The 15029-nt window shown below is 30.1% G+C and overlaps 1 protein-coding gene across 2 annotated transcripts in view; it reads left to right on the forward strand.

Annotated features, from left to right (window-relative positions):
• Window positions 1-1793: 1793 nt before the first annotated feature.
• The window catches only part of LOC148281171 (uncharacterized), a 238838-nt gene continuing 225602 nt past the window's right edge, over window positions 1794-15029 (forward strand). Inside the window, exon 1 of one of the 2 annotated variants that reach the window (XM_088227156.1) lies at window positions 1794-2409. The gene's annotated coding sequence lies outside the window, so the exon portion shown is untranslated. The remainder of the gene's footprint in view (window positions 2410-15029) is intronic. The other variant, XM_088227154.1, reaches the window with a different exon arrangement.

A 15029-nucleotide genomic window follows, 5' to 3' on the forward strand; every position in this document is an offset into this window, starting at 1 on the left:
GTACAGAGTTTCTTTGATTCAGGTCCCGACTAGCTAGGAAATTCCTGTGTTAGAAAGGACCTTCTTTTTTACATGTGTTTTTTTTATTTCATTAAATGATGCTTAAAAAATTCAAATCATAATAATAACATTAAAAAAAATCAATATTAACTAGAAAATATGCAGGTAATAATAATAACATTTGAATAATATATAAATAATTTAGAAAATATACCGTAATAGCTTAAAAATGAGACATAATTATTATAAATTAGAAAACATACTGATCATAATAAAAATTGAAGCATAATTATAAGTTATAATTATAAGAAAATATACCAATAACAATAAAAAATTTAAGAACAAATATAAATTAGAGAATATACCATTGATAATAAAAAAAATAAACATACTTGTAAATACTAGTAAAAAAAATAAATTAAAACAACACAAAAGTAAAAATAGCATATAAATAAAAACAATAAGGAGATATTTGGCAATTAAAACCAACACAATTTTTAGTCATAAAAATAATTTACAGGATGTAAAAAAGTCTACCCCTTATCTACTTGCTCACCTTCTTCTTATAAACATTGTAACTGACGGACGCCTTTTTGTCTGGGCCCAACATGTTAAAGACGCTAGGGCCCAATACTATAATATAATTCAAAAGCAATATTGCGCAAAAATTATATCACACCTCTAATATTATGTTTCGTGCATATGTTTTTAATTGTCTAATATCCTAATTAATTTAATGTGATTTATTATTACTTCATCTTTTTAATGTTTGCAACTATTATTACTATAACTAAAGCCATTTTCAGGAAAAGTGTACATGTTTGAATTTTGTCTAAGGAAATAGACCATTTCAGGAGACTGCTGCGAGATATTGCATAGATGTATAATATGTCCTTTTAAGCGTTTAAAAAAAAAAAAATGTGAAATAATACGTTTATGCATACTAACTTTCACTTTTCATTATGTTGTATCCCAACTCAACACCGGGCTCTTGGCTTTATAGAGTAAGGGATACGTTATTTTTTTATGTATAGTATATATATTTGTATGAATAAATAAATGAAAGAATAAAAAATATACTGTTGTACATAAAAAAAATGTTATTACAAGATAGTTAATAAATTATTAATATTTAGATAATTAAAAAATTATAATAAGTAAAATTATAGAAATTACCTCTATTTTGAATGAAATTATGAGATATTGAATAAATTATTTTAGAAGCAAGCGGAGTTGTCTCTCTCTCTCTCTCTCGCGATTTTTCACTTGCCATTTACGCCTAAATTATGTCATATTTACATCTTTTGTTAATTATGCATTTTGTAAATTTAAGTAGATTTTAAGACTGTTACTCATTAATGCCAATCTATTAGGGCTTACTTAAGCCTGTTGATTGGCTGTAAAAAAATATATAAATTATATACATAATAAATGTAGGTGATAGTTATCCGAATACACAATTATAAAAATGTTTTCAAATGAAACTACATCCGTAAGTTTATTTTTAATTTCACAAATCTAGAAAAAAGTAGATACGAGTAGGTATTTTGATAATGAAGAACGGAGCGGGTGAAAAACGCGCAGTTGATCTCATTAATATCCATCGATCGCCTAATTACAGTTTGTTGGATGTAATTAAAAATCCGAGTGGCGGGAAAAGCGTAATTATTGCTTGACAAGCGGCTTCTGTTCTGGCGGGAACGAGGAACAGAGAAACAGATACGTCGAGCCTCCGAGAGCGAAAGAGAAGCCTTCGCACGGGAAAGCCGACGAAGCTTTTAGGTTCAGTTGCGGGACGATTGCCGCGCAGTGTGGTCGTGCGTTCCATGAAAAATAAAACTTCACGGAAGTTTCGTTTGATTTTCCGATTCTAATAGTGATATATGTTTCGGCAAAACTTGGAAGTAAAATAAACTAACTTGTCGCAAAATAAATTGACACGCGGTGATTTTTATCGTCCAATTATATCTGTTTTCGCAATTATATTTTATGGCAGTAGAAGCGAACACTTCCTCCAGCTTCTCGACTTAATTAAAACAGCGATTGAGATAACTTAAGTTCGAATTAAATTCTTTGTTTTAATTTAATTTGTTGTGTCGCCATTAATCTCACATGCGAGGGGAGTTAAATTAGATACGACGAAGTGTCGCAGTTGTTAAATTTTAATTAAGTTAACTTTGCTGACTTGCCGGGTTGTTAACTTTGAATTGTCAATAATTAAACTGTGTGCCGAGTGATTTGGGAAATCAATTATTGTTTGTTAATTTGAAACTAACTCAGTCTGTGTACTAAAGAAACAGTGAATTGTTTACGCTGTTAACTGTCCTGGATGTAAACAAATCAAAAAGGTGCAGTGATATTTGTGATTAAAGATTATCTTACAACGTAATTGGAAACACTAATTGGTAAGTAGATTTTTAATTAAATTTATTGATGTCGAAACATCGAAACAATTAAATATCTCAATGTATTTTAATCAGACAAAACACGTTGTTAATACATAATTAGACTAAAAATAAAAACACTTTGTTATGAATCACTTATTTTTTATTTAATTATTGGCCGGCTTCGGAGCAACACATGCTCCTTTATCGAGGTATAACTGTGAATTGAATGTAAATACTATTTTACAAATTTAAAATGTCTTAAATCTAATGCATATGGAGGTAATAAATCAAGTGTTTATGGGGGTATTGAGTGAAGGGCGAGGGGGGTTGAAACGAAAATTACATATTAGGATTTATGTTTAATTCTCAATTCTACCTCGATAAAAGAGCACGCGTTGCTCCGAAAACGGTCGGTAATTAAATTCAAATAGGTTATTAAAACAAACTGTATTGATTTTTATTTCCATAAACACACAAAAAATCAGTGCTTCTAGTGTAAAATTTTAAATACATAATTGTTTTGCATATTTTAATGATTTTTGGGTTACATTATTGTTTGTTTTGGTAAAAAAAATACTTGTTTTTCATGCATTTGCAAATTTTGTTATTTTTAAATTAAATTACAAAATATCAATCCGTTAATTAATTGATAGTAAAAAAATCGAGGTATCAAATGACAAGCAGAAGTTAAAAAATCCTAAAGTAATGCCGGTTTGTATAATGTTAAATTAAAAAAATAATTGTTTCACTGTTAAAAATATCTTATAAAGCTTGAAATGTCTTATGTTACAACAGAAATGGAGAATATATTTGAGAATGGAATAAAGTGAATACATAAAATGATAATTTAAACCAGCCAGAGACAGGTCACAATTTCTTTAAATGCTTAGCTCAAAAATGTTATCTATAATTTATGTCAAGTTCGTATTATATGCATTTAAGCGTAAGACTTACCGCTGTAAATGCACCACTAAATGAGGATCGGGAAACGATAATTACTATCGATGACGTTATTTTTTTATTTACTTATTATCATCAAACCCTTATTCGCACTCGATGGTGCAAAGGGCTCTGAACTTTTAAATCAAAAGCTGCGTATCTCGATCAGCTGCTACAGAACGGCTAAGTAGACGAGGTGCTAGTCCAAGACAATGAAATACTTTAGGGTAAACCATCTTTAAAAATGAATATTTCTTTGTTTTTAAAGGTGGTTTTAAAAAAATATTTTTACCTGAGAGTAGCCATCCCCTCGAAAATACGTGTCCAGGATTCTGGTTCTATTACACACATTATGTTTTATCCGCCCGGACACAGACAGTCACAATGAAACTAAATTGTGTTTATTTGCTGTATTTTTTTCTATTTATTCAACAGAAAATCATGGATTCCGTCTCTGCTGTAAGATATACCTAGATAAGCTTAGTCTTCCACATTCGCATTTCAAAAAATCAATCGGTCTCTTTTGAGATATATGTTTGTGTATCTTAAGCATGGCATAGATGAAAAGATTTTTTTTTTAATTTACATAAACGGCACATTGTTTCTTTAACATATTAGTTGCAAATACGTTGACTAATTTATAACATTAAAAAAAATATAGCATTTAAAACAATTGATTTTAACAGCTATTTTAAATTAAGAAGTCTGAAAAGATAAACAGTATTTAAATTATATAAAAAGGTATAAAAATATTGATAAAATAAAAATTTTGGAATAGGTATATTTTGAACATGTTACAAAAAAATAACATTAAAAAATACATATTTATAAAGAAATTAAAACAATGAAATTCATGAAAATGAATTATTTTATTAAAATGAATAACCACAAATTTAGTGTTTCAAATCTAAAATTTATAATAAAATAATTTCGTATAACACTAAATAATATACTTTTTTAAATAGACATATTATTATTTTAAAGTACTACTTAGGTAATTACTATACCTACAGATATAAAGAAATTGATATAAAAAGAAAAGAAAAAAACAATGTTTGTAACATATTTTATACGTACGTACTGCAAACATGTTTTAATGTTAGGCAATAACGCCCCAACTCCAAAAGAAACTTCGTTTAATATTTGCCAAGCCCGCAACATTTAATGTTATTCTATGGGAGATGAAACAAAATTCTATCTTCCTATTATACTTCATACTTAATGTCCTTTTTTATGATCCACTATTGACAGATCCATTATTCCTTATATAATCAAGGCTACAACTCAAAATGATGTAGTATTGGAGCTGACCGCAAATTTACTGCCTTTTTTTCTCTCATGTTTCTCCCAATTGGGAATAGCGTATTAACTACCCAGAAATATTTATTTCATTATTTTATTTTTACTCGTTTCATCTCACCTTGCTTCTGTCCACACCCGGTTGTGCATAGGGCACTGTATCGGTAAACAAAATGCAGCGTAACTCGGTCATCGCGACACATGGAGGCAAGAGTATAAGGTGCCAATCCAGGGACAATGAAATTTTGCTGTGTAAAATCAATATATTATGTTGACCTTTTCAGAAATCGAACCCGAGACATCCTGCGTGATAGGCGAGTGCGCTAATCTTTAAAATCAATAAGTAGAAGTGAACTAAGTATTTTTAATTTATAAGATAATCGTATTAAAATTATATATTAGTTATAATATAAATAAAAAAAATGTTTTTTTTTATTCCACTTTTATTTATAAATTTCACTGGGAGACTAAATAAATTATTTGTTTTATATTATTGTTTTTTCAAATTTAAAAATGAACACAAAAAAAACATACTGGTAAAAGTTAGAAAATTTTCTTCTCTACATGATATTGTGTTTGCTTTTATATAAACTATAAAAAAAATATATAAACACAAAAAAAACAGAAATTTGTGGTTATTCATTATAATAAAGTAAATATCAAACAACTGTGTCTTTAACCACTTTTTTTTTTCCTACCGACCGATTTGCTATACAAGCTTTTTTTATCAAAATGTACTTTAATAATTAATCTTTTCCTATTTATTTTACGATGATTATAAAATATTATCGAAAAATTATGCTTATAAAAATAAAAAAATACGTATATAGTTTTATTCCACTTTTATTACTGGTGCACCAGTCTGACGATGTTAGTTACGACAAAACCCGGTAACTAGTAAAAATTTATAAATAAAAATGGAATAAAACTAAATATGTATTTTTATTACTATAATTCAAATGCAGTTCCACCAAGAATTGTCAGTAGAAAAACTTAATCGAATAAATATACACCTAAAAAAAAGTTTTAAAAAAGGTAATTTTTTTTTTTTTATGCAGTAAATAGTTTAAATATTTTTTTTGTTCTATAAAAATAATGCATCATTTTTATAATTTACGTTATCTTGAAGAGTTTTTGTCGCGTCCACTTTTATCTTCATAAGTAAACCCGCTTTTTTTTAATCAAATAATTTCTTAAAATACAATACGCAATATGCATGTTCATAATTAAATCTAAAAGCCTCCACCCCATCGTTATAATAAAGTATTTATACACACTAATTAAGAGAAGTTCTGGCGTACAAGACTTAATTAAAATAACACACGTATCCATACATACATATTATGTACAATAATGACGTATATTGAGTTGGTTCACTTCTCCACACAACGCTCCCCTTTCATGGCTCAAGTCACGTTTTCTGGATTTTTCGTATAATTAATAACACATTTTGTATGGAAAACAATAAAATAATAACGACGAAACTCGATTTAATTACAGCTTCTTATATACCTATTTTAAAAGAAAACCAATTAAGGATGTATTTACAATTTATTTTTAATGTTTACTAATGTAAAGTTTAGCATATTTAATCAAAAGCTGAGTTTAATTAATTCACCGTTACTCATATCATATGTTTACAACGCATTTATTTTTGTGTATTTGAAATATTTGTAGGCAATCTATAAATAATTATGAATAAAAAAGACACTTCAAAATATTTCAAATATTTTCATGTAATATAAATTGTAATAAATATTGACAGTTTAAAAAAAACTCAAAAGTACGCCCAAATCTTTATCAACGAATGTTATATTTAACTTTTTGGGATGTTCAGATCGGTAAGACGGAAGATTGACAGATGTTTCAACAGAAATGGATAACTTTTTTGAAAAGGTTAGGAATATTATCGTATCCTCTACACAAAAGGACTATTGCGTATATCGATATAAATTTATTAGATTAAAAAATAAATAAATGAAAGACAACGAGGCATTTATTTGTAAATAAAAAAAAAACACAAAACGTGGCGAGTGAATGGATGTGACTAATAAGATTAATAAATTGTTTAGCATGAATCGTTTATTTAATTTCTTGTCGAATTTATTTTCTATTTCTACGTTTTGCGCTACGCTTACATTTTTATATATTTTAGGTGATTTTGCTATAAAAGATATATTATTTGCTTTTATGTTGCAGATATATATTATATTATTTGATTACAAGCGTTCAAAATGATATGCCAAGTAGACGAAAGTGATAATTTTCGACACCACTTTCTGTACGTTCAATTAAGGAAATAAAGCTGGCAAAGCTGCTCGCGTATTTGCGCAGCGAACGGTGAAAATGCCATGAATTATTTACAAAATAATGAAGGAAAATACATTTATTTATTAGTTTACTTAAAGGCAGTTTATAACACATTATTTGAGACATAAGTCCCAACTGCATGGGTCTAAAAGTCCTGTGTTGAGTTAGGACGAGTAATTACTTGACACAGAGACATGAGTATATCATCATAAATAATATATATGATAAGAAACACAATAATAATAAGATAATCATCATTATTGACTAATTTGTTGTTGTTATTAGTCACGGTGCCATACAGTAATAATTCTATATAGTCGGCATCGTGGTGTAGTGGTCAGTGCGTTCGCCTACCAAGCAAGAGGTCTCGGGATTCCCGCCATGATTGATATGAAATATTGATTTTAAAGGATGTTTTTACCCTACAATATTTCATAGCCCCTGGACTGGTACCTGAATCGCAAGCCTGATCATTTTACCTTAATGTAACAAAAATGACCAAGATACGCTGCGAATGATGTATCGATGCAGTGCCCTATACACCATTATGTGCAGAAAGGGAATGATGATGATGTTGGAGTTTTTATAGATTGTTTCTAGTTTATTCCAAATGAAGAGAAAAAAAACAAATTAGTCAATAATGTATTCTCCTTCATTATTTTGCAACGAGTTAATGTAGCGGTTAACGCGTTTGCCCACAAAACTTGAGATCCCGGGTTTGATTCCTGGCAGGGTGGACGTGAATTAATGACTTTGAAGATTTTTTGAACTGCAACATTTTATTGTTTCTGGACTGGCACCTGTGCCTCGATTATGAACGCTATCTTCATCTATATATATCGAGACGGTATACATTATTTTCACATCTAGGCGTTCGTTTTATTAAAGTGACAGTTATGTCGGAATTTAATTCGACATCAAAATTTACTTATTTATCTCTCATATTGTTAATAGGCTTTTAAGAAAAAAAGTGCCAACCTCAAAACGATTAAAATTTTTAATAAATCATAATTAAAGGAAAAATTTATCGTTGGAACAAAATTTTTGACAATTTTAATGCGTAGATAAACGTATCGAGGGGTTTTAGACCCGTCGGTATAAACCAATGTACTTACATCAAAACTTGATGGTGGGGTGTCGGTAGTATCTTCAACTATACCGTCAAGGTCTTTATCTTCCCATCATAATCGAGGCCCTGAAACGTTAGACCGATCGCACTACTCTGCATTTGTTTCGTCTATGCAGTGTCTTATGCGCCACTGGGTGCGAATAGAACGATGAAAATGATAAATTTGAACACGAAAGATGCATTAGTAAATTAATTAAACAATCTAAGTTTAGCTAAGTTCCCAGTTCATTACGGAACTTTAATTGCTTCTTCGTCATATCGTAGTGAAATCCAATCAAAGACCAAAAGGGAAATGTACGGCTTTAAGACACACATGAATATTGTAAGATTTCGTCTGCTTGTAATAATGTATATCTGTTTCCTCTAAATTGATGATATTATAATTTTAATGCGTTTTTTTCTTTTCAGTAAGAAAATACATGATGCAGAACACATTTTTTTACAAAACGTAAAATTGAGATTGTTGACCAGTTTTCATTCTACGTGAGAGGTCTCAAATTCGATTCTCGACATGGTTGGCATTATATATATACAAGAAAATGTGTTTTTTGCACTGCAATATTGTTTATTTTATTTAAAAAACCAACTGCTTCCAAAAAACCAAAGTCTTCGTTATGTAAAATGTAGAATTAAGATTGAAAATTCCATTTTTAAGATCAACTGTGTTATTTTCAAGCCAAATTTATCTCAGACTAAGACTCATTTTTTCAAGAGCAAACGTGGTCTGAGTTTTTCTTCTTACAAACATATTCCCGTATTTTTTCCCTGAATCATGGCAGTAGAGCAGTGTTTTTTTGTACACAATTTAGATATTTCCTATATTTTATTTTTGCAATGCAAGTACATGTCAAGGTATGAAAATATTTAAATAACTGGACAATATTTATTCAAAAGCAATAGTTATTGAATTTAAATAGACCAAAATTGCATATTAATTCCATTTTTATTATTAAATATCTCGATATATGCGCAGATAAAATATGTTAGGGGTTTCTTCCAACAATACTACTGGCTATAAAAAATATGTTAAAAGCACAGAGTACTGAAAAAATAGTTTCAATAGACTACAAAAAATGAATAAAACTGTTTGCCTTGAAGTGCAGATGTAAACGCGGTAAGATACAATGTACAATTTTCAATCGTGTAAGGTTCGATTCCTGATAAGGTCGATATAAGGTTTTAGTATAAAGATGTTTTTTTGTATCACGTTCACAGTCCCTGTTCTGAAGTTTAAAAATGATTTTGTTTTTTTTTTTACTTTTTCGTAATAATTTACCTTTATGGTCTGCAATAGGAAAAGGTGTCTCTTTTAGTTACATTTGTACCAATTAAATCAAAAAGGGTAAGAAACAAAAAAAAAATATATAAAGAAATATGTTATACTTTTAACGTTCAATCGATCCCATCATCTTACCCACCCATCTTCAATGTTTACCATCTCGTTTGTGTGAAGCAATTTACTATTTTCCGCCCCTGCACCAACTCCGAACTCTGTGAGTAGGGGTGGAAGATCCACCCTAACGAATTATTGCGGGGTTGGGGGGTTCGGTGGGGGGAACCACGTGGTTTGCGCGCGTAATCAGCGCGCCACCTGTCAACACAAACTGCCAAGTGCCGTTTTGTTCCCAATCCCAGTAGACATTTGTGACAGTTACGAAATTAATATTTTATCTCTATTATTTATTCGGTTTACTTAAAATTAAGATTTGACATGCCCAATTGTTTTCCCAAAGCTTTAATATCTCTCAAAAATAAAATTAAGTTCCTAATTTAATAATCCCTTTGTAGGTAAAAATAGCTGTAACCAAAAATATTCAAAAATTTAATATGGAATTATACAATTCATCGAAAATTCAGCAAATAAACATTACCTTTTTGACTGAGATGAAAGAACATTTTACAGAAGGGCATTTAAAGAGCTTATGATCTGTCATTAGCTGGTTAAGCTGGCAAGGTAGCCTCTTTACGCATTGTGTAACATTTACAATTCTTCCCGTATTTGAATATATTCATTCACTTCTTCTAAATGTTGAACTTCGCTAAGTTAAAGAGTTGAAACCTTTATTAATGCGGGTGAGATTCTAACAAAACTATTTTACCTACAATCTGGACAATGCGTGAAAATTGTTTTAAATTTTTGTCCTTCTTCTTGGACCAGCCGGTTTTATCAACAGTGTTTTAAGTTTGACTAAATCTTTATAGGCAAGGACTATATTCTTAACAAAAATCAAGAGATTGAAAAATATAAATGTTCAAATATAGGCAGAGTGGGAAATTTTACACATTGTATAAAGCGGCCACTTAAATCATCCAATGACATAAGCCCCGTAGATGCCTAAACTTCCACATTCCCTTCTTTAAGATGTTATCCATCTCTGTTGTAATATATTAATCTTGATAACGCATAAAGTCTTTTTCTACACAAATTTGGACGAAATCAAAATATTGTTGATCAAACTTGACAGGCGCCGTGGCGCAGTTGGTTAAATGGTTAACTGTGAAACCGGCGTCGCGGATTCGATTCCCGCCAGTTGCAATAAAAAAATTCAAGAAAGATTTTTTCTCAATAGGTCTGGGTGTTGTGGTGTATTTTTCATAATCTCTTTCCATATCCCTTCTTTCGCACCTGAGTTAAGTCTATAAACAGAGGCTTAGCGGGTTAATCCTGTAAAAAAAACTAACTGTATTATGTAAATTAAAAAAAATCAGAATCATTTCTTCATTCACAAAAAAAATACGCTGTTTAACATGAAGAGGCCACTTAAACCAGCCAATGACAGGTCACGAGCCCTGTAAATGCCTAGACTTCTGTATTCCCTTACATACAATGTTCTTCGTGTTTGTTGTAATTTGTTAATATTTATAACTCGCAAAGGGGATGAATCCAAATCCTGTCAAAGAACAATTTAGACAAACTCGAAATATTGTTGATTATATTTATCTGCCGAAATACTGTCAAATAATCTTTTTCGGGGAAAAATAACGAAGGGTACACGATTGACAGCTCCCGAGGTGTAGGAGATAATATGTTCATCTCACGCACGGAGGGTTCGGGTTTGATTCCGCCCGGTATGATTACAATTAAATGCGATTTTCCTCTCACCTGGGCGTTTTCCGCTGTAGTAAACCATGTGGTATAAGGTCTATTCGCGTTTTTTTAAATAATCAAAAAATAACGACTGTAATAAAACGTATATTTTTTTTTCCGTGTGACATCGGATAAATTTTTTACAATGGTTACAATACGCATATTTTGAATTACCTGAAAATAAAATGTTTCGTTCGCCGTACTTGTACGCAATGTTTGTTAGGAGCGCACTCGGCGGGCATGACGTGTGACGTCGAAGTGACGCGACGCCAACTGCGAGCCGTTTTGGATGTGCTTGTTTTTAAACACAAATATTATAAATAAAGGCTTGTTTTATATACATTGATAGTTATGACGTTAGAATCGTAAAAATCAACTTAGAATAATAAATATATTTTTGTGTAAATACAAGTTATTCCTCATTTAAAAAATTCTACGTTATTGTGTTGTGGTGCAGAAAATCTTTATATATACAATTATTATGTAAATTCAATGTCACTGAACTCCTCCTAAACGGTTTAACCGATTAACTTGCAGTTTTTTGCATAACAATGAACTTTGAGCTGCGCATGTTTGTAGATTGATAAATTATCAATTTAATATGTAAAAAAAAAGTTAGGAACATAAATGTTTTATTCATCGACCTACCAGGGTTGCATTCGACGAGAATGCTCATAGTTAAAAATTGTGATGATGTTATTTTTTACATACAAATAAAAATTGAAAAAAATTTAATTAACAGCATTCGTTTTTTGTGGATCTGAATTAGATTTTTTCCTTTAATTCCTTATAATTTCTACACATTTACGTAGATTTACTGGATTATTGGTAATACCAAACTAATATTAACTGATATGCAATACATTTTTGAAAATCGCAATCATAAATAAATGGGCCCCTGTTGTTAGAAGAGCAGAGTTTGACATTTGCATTTAAATTTATTTTTTTTTTTTATGTTTTGGAACTCAACCATAAAAAAAGTATCTATGTACCTACTTAAATTCAATATTTGAATATTAATAATGAAAATATTGAATTTAAGTCGGTACCTAGGTACTTCTTTATAGTTGAATTCTAAATTATAAAAAAATCAACCAAAAGAAAAAATAATGTATCCAAATATTTGCTTTTACGTTATATATTTTATTTTATTTGATTAGTAGCCTTCAAAATGGAATGTCAAGCAGACGAATGTGAGCATTTTTGACATCGAATTAGTCAATAATTCATAGCATCGCCGTACCCTGTTCAAATATCGCGAGCCGCTTTGGTAGCTTTATTCCCTCGATTGAACACAAACACAAGGAGGTGTCGAAAATGCTCACTGTCGTCTACTTGATATTCTGTTTTGAAGCATAGTAATCAAATAAAATAATATTAAACAAACAAAAAAATGACAAACACAACCTTGTTGAGCGGAAAATTTTCTTTCGAATGACCTATAACGTATACCTTTGGTGCTCATTTTTAAATTTGCAAATAAACAGACACAACTAATGTTAACATTCTATACATTCAATAATTTTAAGTTAAAAATGCATCTTCGATTTTTTTGTTCATAAATGTTTATCTTATGCAAATAAAATTTAGTTTACATAAATTAAATTTGATTAAAAAAAATAAATATCTGTAACGTTTAACACTGATTTAAAAAACGATGATAAGTTATTTAATTAAAAAGTCAAAACGACTATTTGAGATTCTACCCAAATCAAATATCAATTGTGATTAGATTAAACTCATGAAATCAGGGTTTTCATTAGTGAGTAAATATATTATATTTTGATGAACAACAAACACCATATTTATTTTTCAGATGATTTATTTGCAATACGTATTAATTCGTTACCCACAACAACAAAACCGTAATTCAAAATGGTTAATGAGGTTTCGTTTCGAAAAAGAGATAAGCTTAAGATATATGTGAAAGATTGGTTTATTTTCCGTTTCTGACCGTTCTGCGTGTGTGGTTATTTAAATGGCCCATTCAGCCAATAATAACGATTCGTTTGAATTCGTTCCCGAACGGATTCAAATATAAACCAATTAGAATAGAATCACGTAGAGAGAAAGAAAAAAAGCTTCCCTCAGAACACCCAATTAGAGCATATTCGCATGTCTCGGAAGCGAACCAATTAGTGAAGATTCACGTGTCTTGAAAAGTTGCCAATTAGCACACAGTTGTCCCACCATTGTGTACCTGTATACTAAGGGTTAAATTAACCCCTTGAGCTTCTGAAAAAAGAGACGGTCTTTAGTTCGTATGTTGAAAAGAAAAAGAAAATAATGAAGGTTTTTATGAATATTATACCAACGGAAGACCAAGGAATTATGTTTTAATTGACGTTTGCCTGCGGCGTCAGTTTCAAAACAGTGTAACCTGTTATACGACTTATGATATTAGTCCAATTAAAACAAATATGCTGCTTACACTGTTCTTAATGAGTTTCACGATGTATTTTTGTAAGTTACGAAATATTGTCTGAAAGTAAATATTTAAAAATGTAGTTTTTTATGACCATATTTTCAGTCCTCTTAGTATTTTGTAGACAATAACTCAATTCCTTGAGAGTGATTAATATAATTATTCATTCATAAGAGATGATGAACATTTTATACAAGGGATACAGAAGTCTAGTCATTTATAGGGCTCATGGCCTGTCATTGGCTGGTTTAAGTGGCCACTTTACAAATAATATTTTCAGGCCTTGCCTAGTATGTAGGTGAAACAATTCAGTCAGAATGTCACCCGATTGATAAAGGTTTCAGCTCTTTGACTTCACAAAGATCAACACATGGAAGAATTTAAGAAATGTGAATGTTCAAACATAGGCAAAATGGTGAATTTCATACGGTGTGTAAAGTGACCACTTAAGCAAGCCAATGGAGGGTCATAAGACCTGTAAAGGCCTCGACTTCTATAATCCCTTCAATAAATAAAATAAATACAAATTTATTTTTATCGAAATAGTAACGGTTTTTTCAGGTATATATTATATATATTAAACATTTTTGTAATTTATACTGTTTTTTAAACAGATCATTGATTTCTTTATTTACCTAAATGACGCTTTTAAATTTTAACGGGTATTTTAAAATTGATAAATTTGATAATAGAACAAACGTTTTTTTTTTCTTTTCTAAAATTATGATTCTTTAATACATTTATGTAATAAATATTATGTATCTTTTTTGGGTGATACCGTGTAAGTTGGATCAAATCCAACATACACGGTATCACCCAAAAAAGATACGTAATATTGATAACAGTGACCGTGAAAACCTTCGCACCTATTTAACATTTATGTAAGTTTGTGTTGCCACGTTAAAAAAAATGTGAGGGAATTTTTTTGAAATTATTTACGATTTTTCTGAATTCGTGTTTTTAAGAACAGCAAATAATACTAACATTGCGAATAAAAATGAAAACGTTCGGGGTTTTAGAGAAAAAAGTATATCACCGATATACGTAAACAATTTTTTTTTTGCCAATACTCATAAATTGTATTCGTAATTTTTAAAATTACGAATTAGTTTCTGTCTTTTTTTTTTTTTTACGAGACATTCCTGCATTTCTCCGTGATTGGTTATACTGAGATTCCCCGGGAACGAAGTAGTAATTCACCCATATCAGGGAACAATATGCAGCAACAGTAGCTCTAGAGACGCCATATTCATCCTTTGGTTTGGTTCAGTCCTAACGTAATAAAAAGGCAACAAAACTCATACCATGCATGCTGATTTCCAAAGGAATTGGTCACAAGATGCTGATGAAGATTCTTCTTCATCGGATGATGTTTGATTAGAGATCGACTTTAATTTTATACTTTCCATTTTATTTTTTTATTTTCCTTGCTTAGTAAATATTACATCGACA

This window comes from Micrasema longulum, unplaced genomic scaffold, assembly GCF_059751315.1.
Source record: "Micrasema longulum isolate JH-2025_06_02 unplaced genomic scaffold, ASM5975131v1 h1tg000489l, whole genome shotgun sequence".
NCBI classification, from domain to species: domain Eukaryota; kingdom Metazoa; phylum Arthropoda; class Insecta; order Trichoptera; family Brachycentridae; genus Micrasema; species Micrasema longulum.